We start from the raw sequence: 13,962 nt of genomic DNA, 5'->3' as shown, positions 1-13,962 counted from the left end.
TCGCACGTCTCGCTTTGGAGCACTTTACAACAATCATGCCTTTCAAATTGTGTAATTTTATTAGTGGGAGAGATACTAAACATATTTGATATGACTGAAAGGAACATCACCATATCCAACATGTCAAACAGATTATTTCCACCGTGAATTGAGTCCAAATAAAACAAAGCTGATCCCATGGAAACAGCATATTTCATGTGGTCGTTGTACTTTGCTGTAGAAACTGCTGTATACCAACTTTGTGGATATTTAATCGTACACATTTCAATGCCAGATTATTTGTTTACTTTTATGCAATATACAGCAGCCCGACAACGTCTTTATCTGCATGGAAAACCTGTTTAGTTTATGCAAGTTTTGATTCTGCAAAGTTTTGTGTCATTGTTGATTGTTGTTGTTGTTGATGTTGTTGACATTGTCTTTTCTGATTTGGAAGTGTTTTGTTGCTGAATTAATTCATGAATGGACTTGGCGTTCACACAACATATCGATAATACTGCCAGAGTGTCAGAGCAGCGTAATTTCTGGTACATGTCGGCCTCGGTGAAACTGAGATAAACAGCCTTTTACTTTTTTCCCCCCAAATTTGTGATTTTCGTTTTTTTGCATTATGTGAAAGTTGAAGATATGTACCAGCCATTCGATGTATCAGATAACAGTATTTGCAGCATTAAAAGCATAAATAAAGCCGTTTAAAGTGTGGTGTTTTCGCCTGCTCTCTGGACGTGCAGAGGGGTGTGACCGCATTTCCATATGAACAGCAGTTGTATACATTCAAATGACCACAACTTACTCAAATATTATCAGATCTACATGAGTGAGACATCATTGGATAGCTTTGAATTCACACTTTCAGAATCTGTGAATAACTCGAAATGTCTGCGGGTAAACATGTACCTGCTTTATCCCGGTCAGACACATATTTTTTAGTAATTAAAACACCTGTAATTTAATACATGCATGGTATGTTACTTTGATGCCACACTGTGTAACATAGGCAAAGCAATAACATCTCCATGGAGACATAAACCCTCTACCTGAAATGTTACACTGTGTACCTTTAACTTTAGATTCTTTCCCAAATTAAACTAAATTATATATTTAGTTGTACACTGGTGGTTTGCTCAACACCTGCAGCAGAATGTACTTTATTATCTTCGTATCAAATATTCTCTGTAATCTTACCTCGGTTGGATTGTATTTCACTGATATTCTGTGGTGCTTTTTAGGTGATTTCAGAGATGACACATGTGGTGTATTGTATTGTATGTCGCTCACACAAAAGCCGCTTCAATCATCTCCCTCCTCTATTTTACTTTGCAAACCGCTGCATTCCTGGAGCCTCAGACAAGAGGGTGTGTTTCGAGCTCGTAGGCTTGACTCATTTCTTTTTTGTCTAATGTGCCATTTCAAAACGTCCCCCGAAATGGATTTGGTGGAGTCATTTGACCCGCGTCATATAGCGTAGCTTCGGGCTGGTGGAGTTGAGCTCACCAGAACAAAGTAAGTCAGGTCTAAGCCAACTGTAACTCGATCTTAGCTCCAATGATTCCCAGGCTTAGGGGGGTCAGACTCACAATCAGAGGGGCTGTTCCCGCACGATTGGCTGAAGAAGGGGATCTTGACACCCTTTACAGTGGTGTGAGGGTGTGTGCATGTGACGGGCACCAGTCTGAGTTAAGTGTGTATCCTCTATTGATCACTATTTGATCTCGACCAGTCGCGCTTCTCCTGTTTCTCCCTAAAGGCTCCACTTTGACCTTCACTCACCGTCTGTAAAGCCCAACTCCAGATATACAAGGAGTAATCAGCAATACTATTATCTCCTGCTTATGTTTTTGTATTTATAAACTTTTGTGACATTTTAGCTGGTTCTTTTCTTTCTTGAAATCAAAGAATTATGGCACACTAGAAATAGAAAGAGCTGGTCTTGCCAAATATTCTCAAATCATTGCATTTTATTGTTCACTTGTCAACAACAGTCACTTTTTAATTTCATTTTGAATCTCTTAATAAGCTTTTCCTACATAATGGTACGTTAGTTACGTTCAACCAATGTATTAAAGGAGTCATATTCTGCTAAATCAACTGTAACTGTAGCTTCTAACTTTTACACTAATGTTTTCTCATCATTGGTGTACTAAAAGTTTTATTTTGATTAAATCATGCATGTTTGAGTAATTGTCCTGCATCTGAGGCTCCAGTGCTCAGACAATCGTTGTTTTCACTTACCCCCTATCCCCGCCCACATTCCAATATTTAGTTGTGATTATTTGAAAAATTAAGACTTCGAGTGACACATAGAGTTCCAAAAATGTCAAATAACCACTTCTGAAAATGAAAAACGGGTAAATCCAGTGAGATTTCACTACAAAGAGGTGGGCGGGGCTTCTTAGTTCTGCAGTTTTGAACAGGAAGTCAATAGACCAGTTTCTATCACCAAGCCGTTTTGGATAAATATCGCAGTTTACAATGAACAAAATGTAAAATGATGATCTACTTATGTTATAGTTCATTAAAAGTACCTGCAAAAAACATGACCCAATATGTCTCCTTTAAGGTCAGTGTTTTTCAGACTATACAGTGGATTGGCCTGGACAGAGATTGTGTTGTGATAATGACAAAAAACAAAACCCTAAAAAACAATAAAGGTCTAAAGAGAAAGGGTTTAGCTTTGGGCATGAGACGGGGGACAAATGGAGTGGGTAAAAGGGTGTGTGAGTGTGAGGGGGGCTGCGGTTGCTGATGGACGGTGAATAGATGAAGGAACTTTCTTAGATCAGGGGTATATGGTTAAACAGCCTCCTGGGCATATTTCTCACTCCGACACTCACATGGTTTTGATCAAATCTGTGCCAAGTGTCCATTAGCTGTCTGCCATGAAACAGTCGTTAGATGGCTGTGGGCTGAATTTAAATTAGTCCCCATTACATGATACTAACGGGCGGCATGAGGTGTTCTTTTTGAAATGTATTGAGAATCTGTCTCATTGAGGGATACCGCAATATGAAATGTTTGTGTTACGATTATTCATGATTATTGAGAACATGACTAAACTCACTAATTCATCATTTCCAGCTTAATGAAATGAAGAACAGAATTTAAAAAAAAAAAAGGCCTGATAAATATTTGTTCATATTTTGATTCACTTTTGTATAAATTAAAGTAAAAAGACTTAATTTGGCTGAAATAGTCATGAATCTTATTCCTTATCATCATATTGTGACCTGAATAATCGTGATTATCGATGTCTAAAAAAAAACAATCTTATCCCACATTTTCCCTTAGTTACTGAAATACTAATATAATATTCATATTCAATATTGTCTTGGCCTGTCATCCTGTTTTTGTTTTGCTCTCTGTATGTCATTCAATCTGAAAAAAGTCTTTTTTTGTAAAAATATCATCTGGTTTATTACTTTATAGAAAATCTATTGAAACTTCTGACTGGAAACTGCTTTTTGATGTTTCTCGGCGCTGAAATTGTCTTTGCTGTTTTTTTCTATTTCAGATCCAGATTGTCCTCGGACTTCCGTGCCGGCATGCCCTATTTTTGAAGCCTCAAGCTGAGGTAAGGACATCGACTTTCACTTTTTACTTGACCACAACAAATCGACCGACTTGACTTGGTGCCCTCAATCTTCTGGGTCTATGTTTCCCTTGTTTCAAATGTCTCAATCTTTTCTCATCTTTGTTTCCTCCTTTATCCCTTCCTCTCTTTCTGGTGCATTGCTCTATAAATGATAAGTCGTGCTTTATACTTCTATTTCCTGACCGCTGTAATAGAATTGCTCCTTCTATATAGACAACAGTTTCCAGGGTAACGGAGATGGGGAGCCAAGGCCAGAGAGCGCGCTGTGGTGTAGTCAGTTTTATCACTGCTCTTCCTTTGGTCCAAACGTCGCAGCTTACATCACCACAAACAAGATTTCCTGAGAAGGACATTGCTAATTAAACATTTGAATTGTACATGTTATGTACAATTTGAAGCAATTTGAAGTGCAATTGTGCAAAAACGGTATAAGTAATCGGCAAAATTAACAACTACAAATATATATATTTTTTACTTCTTTACCATTTAAGGAAATATATATGCTTATATATCATATATATATAAGTCGATTTTTCTGTGGATACTTTTTAATTTGACTTCACTACATTTGTAATCATAATATCTGTACTTTCTACATTTTTAACTGGACGGGTTTGAGGATATTCATGGTGACATTCTATGTTTAATTTCAGCCAAAAAATAAACACATGGACATCATTAGAGAAATTAGGAAATTGTCAATTGAATTGATCTGGAGGAGAGTTCTTTATTAAAATCACTACATTTGATGATTTAACACTTCTCATTTACTCTTAAAGTACATTTTAAAGGAAAGGAACTTTACTACAGTAGATTTTTTTTAAAACAAAATCCGCATATAGGCAGCAGATTTGCAGTTGGTGACACCTGAAGTGAAATACTGAAAGCCAAAAGAGTAGATAGCATTAGCTCAGGCGGGGCCAGATAAGCAGCATTAAGGTTTGGGTTAAGCAGGTGAAACAGTGTCCATTGTCAATGGTCCGGTCAGGCGATAGTGCAGCGACATTCTCCTTATCAGTCCATCTCTGGTGCTGCCTCTGCACATGTTTCATGGCCTTCACAGCTTGACATTTTGTCAGGCCGTACACGTACGCTCCACGTGAGCAACCCCTCGTCAGTTCAAATCCGGCTCTCAACGGATTGCTGCAATGTCTTTCCCCAGTCTCATCCCCGTTTCATGCCGCACGGTCCTGTCTAATAAAGCCTGCAGGCCAAACGTTTTTTTTAATAAAATAGCTTGCATTGATTGGTTGGTGAATATTACACAGTTTTTTATATGTTGTAATAATTCAAAGGCATTTTACTTTAATTCAATCAAATACATTTGATAAAATAAATGTTTAAACTCTGTTCTTTTAAACTGTGCTCATAGAGCATGTTTAGCAAAATCAATAAAACACACATCTGGACTAAGACATTATCATCAACCAAAGTAGTTCCTTCTACCCCAGTGACTCTGAAAGTTCTGTGCCATCCTCTAATCCCTCTCTACTGTAGTTAGAGTCCAAATATAGTGTTCCAGCCGCAGATACATGCCACACTGCAGTGATAATACCGGGATAATGCTGGACAGCCACCTCTCTGGAGCCACTGGATCCCTGTAATGTCATCACGTTTCTATAAAAGGGGACGATCATGGAGAGCTGCTCAGAGCCAGGCCTGCGCTCTGGACCTTGTTTGCACCATGAGTGTGCGGAGGATACAATTTGGTGGTGTAGTGGGGCCACAGGAGAGGGGCAGTGGGGGTATATTTAGAGTGACCTGAGCGGGCCGGCCTGGAGAGACAGGTGCGGCCGCTGGTCATTATAGAAGAACACAAGAGCCCATAGTGATGAGAATACCTCCAGATCTACCTCACTCACTATATTTAGCCTCCCTGTGAGACCAGCGCTTGAGGATTGGAGCTGTGCAGCAGGCTGGAAGCGTGCATCTAAGAACACAACAGTGACTGGAAACCAAGCAGTAGCACAGCGTTCTTCTGTTTGAAGAGAGCATCCTCATCAGCGCCGTTATCACAGGATCCATGTTTTTAACTCTGCAGAGAGACTTGTTTGGCACGACAAGAACGTAAACATGAATTTAATGATAGCGCTTTCCTGACCATTTTATTTATCTGTCAGTATTTCATCACTTGTGCTGTGTGTCTGTCTGTGAGGGGCTAAGGCGACTGAAAAAACAAGAACTAGTTAAAGTTTAGGGACTGCTCAACCTTGAGATGTTCTCTGGCTCAGAATTGCTGTGTCACACTGATGCTTTAACTTTTAGTTTTGCTTCGGAAAAGTTGTCATTTCTAGTGGTTTGCACCTGTTAATACTGTATCGCTCCAATTATTTTGCATTGATAATGTTCTCCCTCCAAAATCAGTGTTGCCGTTATATCTAAGTCTCTGATTTGCATTTTGCTCAACTTTAGAAGAATCATAAAGTGCAATATGGATCAGAAAGTTCAGCATTAATGTAGAGCAGGATATCAGATAGCCCTGAAAATGCTGACGTTTTAGACTGTCCTAATGAAATAATATGAGCTCCAATTGATAACACCACAAAGATCAGAGAAGATTGTGAAGTGAAGTTTGGACCCTCTGCAGAAGGTTATGTTTCAACAGCAGTCTTTAGGAAATGAGAACGTTCTGTGTTCACTGTCTGTGTTTATTGGTTCATGTTTGGTTACTACAGTGTATGAAAACAGAGTGAGTTGTTTTTGTGTCCTGCTGTCATCGCAGATACAGCTTTATCAGCGGCTGTTGGCTGCAGATGCAGCAGAAGAATAATTCTCTGTGTTTGATGTATATGGCGGTGCCGCGGAGACTTGTCTTGGAGCTTGAGCGAGAGGAATGGGCTGAAATACATTTGATAAAAGTGCTGCACAGTTGTTTATTGTTGCTAAGTGAAGCTTCACACGCAACGTTGACCCATCCGCCGCCCGCTGACCTCTGACCCTGCTCCATGCTGTGAGCCTCAGATCTCACAGGGAATGTGCCATGTAAACCATTAGACTGTAATGGGAGACAGGGTCAACACACTTTTATCTTATTCTATTTCAGCTCATGCAGCCAAGGTCACTGTCGCCACAGAATGTGAGGGGAGACACTCTGCATTCGGGGTAAAAACTGAGTCCAATATTGCAGGTCCCAGTGGAGTGAGAGAGAAGGAGACAATAATGGAGAGAGGTATAAGACTGAGATATTTGGAGGCGGTCTAACTGCCCTGGGCCAACAGAGCTGGAGTCCAGCCAAACCTGAGAGCTTCTCATTTAATCAGAGAGCCACATAGGAGAAGTGGACGTGAGAGGAAGGAAAAGGAACAGAGCAGGGAATAAACACAGAACATAACATGCTAATCTGCTGCTAGTGCTCTAATGAAGCTACCATTTCTTAAATACACAGCCTGTCAGTGGAGGGATCTATGTCTATGAATATGTATGAGCATTTTGAAAGCTTATTTCCATTGCATCATTGTTTCTCTGCTCTCGAGATATTTTTGGTGAAAAAAACCCAGAGGCTATAGAATATGAAGTGGAGAGGATATTATGAAGGATTGTGGCACATAAATGACTTAGCGCTGAAAGCTGTGTGCACATACCCAAATCATATCCATATCAAATTTAATAATACACTTTAGAGTGTTAAGCTAATCCAGGAGTTGTTTAATATGCTGTAGGAAAACAAATAAATCTGATGATTTGTTTGTAGGCAGCCATTAGAATCAGCCTTAAATGAGATGAATAGATACATCTGGTGGTTTAAGAGACACATGAGGCCAATTAATGCAGTGAGTGTGTTAGTGCAGGCTTTTGTCGAACTTATGCTGTTGATTTAGACGGATTCTAGTCTTGGCACAAGTTTTTGTAGGAAACTTACAAATTCCATCCAGAGCATGCAGACTTTATTTTAGAGTTATGGTTTTAAAACAAATGTATATTTTCTCCAAAACAGATGTGGCTATCTAAGAGATGTTTTATGTAGTAATATCTCAGTGGTAGTGACATTTATAATAAGAAACAACTGGTGACATTTGGGCTATGAAGACGTTTTTCCACTCATTGCCACTCATTGTGAGTCTTCACACTTTTGTCCAGTTGACAGAATTAAATTATCTTTTGTCTACCTGGGCAACTGAGCCAGCTCTTTAGCTTCGAGTGCCACTTTGAAAGGTCCATGCCCCAAGTGTGCCACCATGGACGCGGTCACATGATAAACACTTTTTCTTATCATACATTCAATTGCCACATTGTCTTTTCACTCTTGAAAATTTGAAGTAAATCCCTGCATTATGGGGCTTTTTTGTGCTAGTTTGCTGATATTTAATTATCCCTGCAGTAGACTGCAAGCTTGCGCCCCATAATGTATTCCTCATAAATTATTCCTAAAAACGTATCCTCTTCTGTTCTATTCCATTTTAGTTCAAACTTAACATTAGATGAAAAAGAATCATATTCTGAGGTGAACCCTGCACTAGCTGCGTCTTCCCATGTCAATACTTCTTTATGCTCTGTCACTCTCTGGCCTTTTTACAATAAAAGTCTTTTAGCAGCCACAATATGGACGTTTACTTATTTTGAGCTTCAAGAAGTATTTAGCTGTGGTACTTTGACAACACACAGTGCTGCAGCGCGAGCCTGTTTCACTGTGGCTTTGCACTCATTGAAATCATATATGACACATATTGCTACACGGTTCTTGATAAAAGGACAGAAAAAAAGACGATACAATTAGGCAGCAAACAGCAGCGCACAAACACAAGGGCCTTCGCGCTGCTCTTCCACTGCTTAAGTGCACATCCAGGTTAACCCTCTGCTCTCTTTCAACGTGCATGCAAAACGGGGAAACACCTCAAATGGGCACATATGGAGAGGCTTGATGCGTATATCGCTACAGAGGCAGTTGCCAATCATCTGCTCCGAGCTGCAGGAGCTCTGCAGTTATGATGCATCAGAGAGCGCAGCTAGACATCAGATGTTTTCAGACCATTTTGCTGCATGTGCCACTCAACCCGTGGTCTATGGACGTTCTTATTTCAGGATCACACAGAGTCAACATGGAGATAGTATTATATTATTGAGTCATTGCTGATGAAGAAGCCCAGACAAAGCTATCACAAAGAAATGTCAACAAGGGCCGAGCTAGAGGTGTCTTTAGTATAGTCATGCACTTCCTTATCCACCATAGCCACCATAACCAAACCAACCAGCACCATAAACACCATAACACTTGCTTAAACTCTTATTTTTCCACTACATTCTCCGACTAGGAACATGTCATATCTTCCAATCACCACTTCACCTCTGTTCATACTTGATATTGCATCTCTCTTTTTTCGGACCACTTCTGAACCATATGCCAGAACCGCCCATCCCATTCATCAGCAGGCATTAGGCTGTGGTAGGTATGGGCAGACAGGTCAATCCTGCTCCAGATGGGCCCATATTAGAGACAGGCGCTGCATCCATCTGAACACAAACTAACCCTGTTCATCTCTCTCCTGCCAAAAGTTCAGCGAGTCTGTTTCAGAGGGGGATGAAGCACTTTTCTCAACATCTCTCCAGCTGAAGTTTCATCTGAAAAGTTGTACCAAAGTAAATAAATGTCTATGCCTCTGATGCATTATTCTGTCTTAAATTTCATTGACCTGTCTTCTCTGCCATCTCTATCTTTTCGTGTACTTCTTGGTATTTTGGTCGCGCCAGTGAAAAGTTCAAGGATTTTAATCTAAAAAAGGAGTAAAGTATAGATGGGCTGGAGGCCACAATGACCATCCACTTTCTCTGTTGTTACCTTTGTTTTATTACTTTATAAATACTATATATCAGTGAGTGGTGTGAAGTGTGGCGCTGGAATAATTAGCCGAGGTCGATCCATTATGAATGAGAGCGGGTTCTGTGGGAGCTAGTGAGTGGGCAAAGACTCATCTATTAAACAACAGAGTTTCCCCGGCCTTTTGATTAAAGATAAAGAGGAAATATGAGGATCAATGGAGATCTGTTAGAGACTGGCTGAACACATGAAGCAAATGTGCAGAGGGACAGACACTGACGAGAGAAAACTCACTCTGCAACTCAGAGTTAATTATACTTCCAGGACATATTCCTCCACCAAAAAAAATCACTTATTATGCATTTGCAACAACCTTTTAAGTGACAAGCTGTGGATTTAACTCATCACTTTTTTAGATGTACAAGTTAGGCAAAAACTTTCAAACTTTCCAGACTCTTGTCCCAGCCCTATCTCGGTGGAAGATATTCAAAACTCTGATCCCTGCTGGAGAACTCTCCCATTTCTTTCCAAATAACTTTCTTAATTCTTTGCACATTTAGACAAAAGTGTTGTGTTATCTGTGATACCTCAAATCCATGAAATTAAAGCATTTTGTTTTGAGTCCACACTGTAGAGGGAAGACTGGCTTACAGAGGAACTAACCCACCCTTGTTTCCAGTAAGGAGTATCTGCCATTTATCAAGTCCATAGTCCTGCCCTGTATATTCATCTTAAGTTCCATTTACATAATTCATAAGTTGTTTCGCTTCTCACGTGATTTGTTTTCTGAAGTTGAAGTGATATGAATCATATTAAACTACTTACAAGTTGGCTACATGGACAGTCAAGCTGTTGCTGACTATTAGGCCTCAGAACTGATAAAGCCTCTCAGATTAGAAAGTTAAGAAATATATATTCAAAACCTTTAGGACTTAAATAAACAACAAAACAGCAAAAAACAACAGCCCATAAACTTTGCCTTTACTTCAGTCTCCTATATATCACTCTTGAATGAATGTTTTGACTGTACGTCTTGAGTGACTTGATTCTTAACGGCCAAAATGTAATACAGCTAATTAATTGACTGGTGTGATGTTGTATATTATATATGTATAACATATGACATCAGGCTCCATGGGAAGGACTCACCAATCAAGCATTCGTTTCAGCATCAATCGTTAGTCTACCCACACACGCACTGCACTTGGACCAAAGCCAGTCCTCATCCAGAGCTACCAAATCCTCTGTTCTCATTTCCAACTTTATATTCCCTCTTTATCTTCTGCTTTCTAACACACCTCAGTCACTTTCATGGGGCCTTTGTTATCTATCTTTGAGTTTGCTCACCTCCTACCTCAGTATTCCACTCTTTTCGGTCAGCTGTTAAACACTCCCGGTTCTGTTTTTCCCCCTGTGGAGCTTGGATGTAACCCCATTTCAAGTATTTCCATTTATTCATACAGACTGTACAAGAGAAAAGAGTTACATTGGACAGCACAGCGGGAGTCTCTCTGGAGGTGCAATCCTGTTAGTCGGAATGGCTTGCACACACCCCTACTGTCTTTTAGCTCAACAGGCAGGGCTCCCACATGTCCTGCCCAACGGCTCCTTGAAGTCCAGGCCAAGAGCTCGGTGAAAAGCCTCACATGGGACGTCCCACGATGCTGCTGTTAATTGATGCCATGTCTTAATACACTTGTGCACACGGGAGCCTGTTGCCAGGCAGCTGTCCAGTGACGCTAACACACGCAAAGCTTCCATCCATGTGGAGCGTACGGGAGAATTAGCCTCATCTATGTTTCCAGTTCACTTACTTCACCGGCTTTTGGAAATTGATTGCAAAGTGGTCATCAAGTGGTGTAGGTTGTGAAGAGGCCTTCCGGTAAATCCGGTAAATAGGGTTAGCTTTATCCAAAAGCTTGTGAGGCACTTTTATAAATGTGTATTTCCATCTGTAATCATCAAATTGTATACAGAATTTGGACAAATCAAGTCTTTGTGGTGCCAAAAGCAGCATGTTGGTTCAGATACTTAAATTGTATGGTGTTTGATGCCAGAGAGGAATTTTATTCAATTGATAAAACAAATGTATTTACCCTAAAATAATTGGATGAATACATATGCACTGAACACACGCATTGCTGAAATGGGAGTTGCGGCAAATCCTTTTACAGAAAACGCTTTCCTGGACCTCTTCTCTCCCTTTCAGAACCACATTTTAGTCACTATAATGTGATTCTGATATGTTCCGACACAAATTTACAAGTTTATCTTTTGACAAATCCAAGTGAGCATGTTACACCAGAAACTGAAAGCTCTCAGATTCACTTTTATCAGTCAAATACTCTTTATGCTGTAAATTCTCAGCCACACAAATTAATCTTGCATCAAATCCAAACAAAACAAACTTATCTGGCTCTTGGTAATATTCTATTTCATTCCTAGGACCCTAAATTAGTTTCTTGTAGTCGTCTTTGATCATTACAAACTACATCTGGCCCTGTCCACTGCTCATCTCCTCGTCTCACCCGAGCTAATAAAGAATGCATCGCAGCATCTGGTCAGCCACATATTAACTTTATTGGCTGTGTGGTGTAAACACTGGGGTATGGTGCAAAAATATATTTGGAGTTTATTGAGTGGATAGTCTTCCCTTGCTGTCAGCCCGAGGCATTTTCAGCATCTCTTGGCATCGCCGGCTGTAGCATGTTGCCAGGTTACATAGCGTTAGCCTCATTACTCAAACTCTCTTCAAAGCGCAGGCTAGTCATGTCTCGGGGATAAAGGATTCTGTCTTGAAGCTTAGGTCCTGCTCAAATGACTTGGTCGGCTTCTTCTAAGGAACATCTACATTCACATCCCGGTTTCTGATTTACGTATGATTGGCTGTGGTATTTTTAGCCTGGGGGTTTTAGCCTTCAATGATCTAGGGCTTGAATTCCCTTTTTTCAAACCACAAAAAGAGTCCAAACTCATGGACTGTGGCTCTATGAGGCTCAGAGAAAAAGGAAGAATATTTTTCCCTGTTTCATGAATAATGAGAGGTCTAAACTTTTGTGTGGGAAGCGTGCTATTATTTTTATTGTTGTGAGCAATAGTTCCAGAACTGTTCATTTAAGAACGTTCATATAAATTGACTGTCAAAACTCTAGTTAATATAATTGGGCGTCTGACAATTTAATAATCTTTAATAATAATCTTTAACTCGATAGCTTTAATAGCAGCATTTATGAGCCATATAATTACACAACAAAATCCATACAAATATTATTTATAGTAGCACGACCTGGTCAAATAAGTGCTATAACAAATATTTATAGATGTATCTCCATGTAATGATGTAACGATATGCAAATCTCACAGCATTTTCAATATATTCATTTTGTGGGACAATATTATAATGCGATATTGTATTGCAAATACGTAGAATTGTTGAAATACATTTGTTTCCTTTAAAAACAAGAAGCATTTGTTCAAATCGTTACTGTCCTACTGTACTGTCAAAACTAGATTTCTTCGTGTTATCATGGTCTACAAAGTTCCTTATGTATTTTTTGGCTGTTGTTGCTACAAAACAAAGCTAATATTTCTACATATTTTGACAGCCCATGATATTATTGTGAAACTTTTGACAATGCGATATGATATTTTAGTTATGTCCCTATTTTTGTAATAGTACCAAGACTAACATTGCTCCGTTTATAGCGAATTACAGCAGATTTACACTTTATTCCGGAAGCCCGTCTTGGCGCTGCAATTCCACGCAATCCTCCTTCTGCTTGTATTAGTCAACATAAGGCTGCCGACCTTCAAAGAAAATAAGTTCTACACAGACTAAAAAGTAGTTTTCAGGCCGCTCATGGAATCGGTGAATTGTGAACTTGTTGGTCACTTTGGATATTTTACACAAATCAATCTTCTTTATAGCATGTTTTACTTAAAATAATGGAGTTCCCGCTCGACCAGAAGTGCGATCACAAGTCAATCGCATTGATGAATTGAGTATAAATAAATAGATATGATTGGACGGTCAAACTAGGGCCTGTGTGTGAGAAGTTCAAGCAACGTGATGATCAAATTTAATCAGCCCTGCACCATTATCAAGTCAAATAAAGACATGTGATCGATCGATGGTTTGAACTTCTAATTAACTGTAACTCCATCGAGAGCTAAAATGACTTAAACCGCTCTTTGTGTCGTAGGGCTTCTTGCATATTGTCACGTGCCAATGCAATTATTCCAAACACGTTGGAGTTGGTGTGTTGCCATAGCGCTGGGTGGCATTGAGGGACCGGCAACAGCTTTGGATAGAAAGATGTGTGAACAAACTCTGATGTTGAGATGGATGTTTCAGGTTAATTAAGTCCTCTGTGGTTTCTCTCCTGCTTTTCAATCTTTTTTTGTCTATTTTTTCCCGAGAACATTCCTTCAGCATGACTCACTGTGATTAGGAGGCCATTTCAAAGACTTGGAACAGGACTCCAGCACCCTCCATGTTTCACTCCGTTATACATCAGACCTATTACTTTAATGGAGAACTCCGGAGTGGGCCCCTGTCTTTTCAACTCCAACATGTAATCATTTGGCTCGGCGCGAGTGCTTTTAAACAATATGTGTG

The 13,962-nt window shown here is 39.8% G+C and overlaps 2 protein-coding genes across 2 annotated transcripts in view; one reads left to right on the top strand and one right to left on the bottom strand.

The window, feature by feature from the left end:
* Positions 1-13,962, bottom strand: part of plin3 (perilipin 3) — a 292,037-nt gene that overhangs the window by 57,141 nt on the left and 220,934 nt on the right. The gene's annotated exons all lie outside the window — the stretch shown is intronic.
* Positions 3,509-13,962, top strand: part of sema6bb (sema domain, transmembrane domain (TM), and cytoplasmic domain, (semaphorin) 6Bb) — a 127,748-nt gene continuing 117,294 nt past the window's right edge. The window contains exon 1 of the mRNA XM_072437991.1: positions 3,509-3,571. The gene's annotated coding sequence lies outside the window, so the exon portion shown is untranslated. The remainder of the gene's footprint in view (positions 3,572-13,962) is intronic.

Source organism: Eucyclogobius newberryi, unplaced genomic scaffold, assembly GCF_026437365.1.
Source record: "Eucyclogobius newberryi isolate DKJ021-1_F unplaced genomic scaffold, fEucNew1.0.hap1 SCAF_9, whole genome shotgun sequence".
In the NCBI taxonomy this organism is placed as follows: domain Eukaryota; kingdom Metazoa; phylum Chordata; class Actinopteri; order Gobiiformes; family Gobiidae; genus Eucyclogobius; species Eucyclogobius newberryi.
Note: the sequence above shows the minus strand (reverse complement) of the source record. Positions and strands in the feature narration are given on the sequence as shown.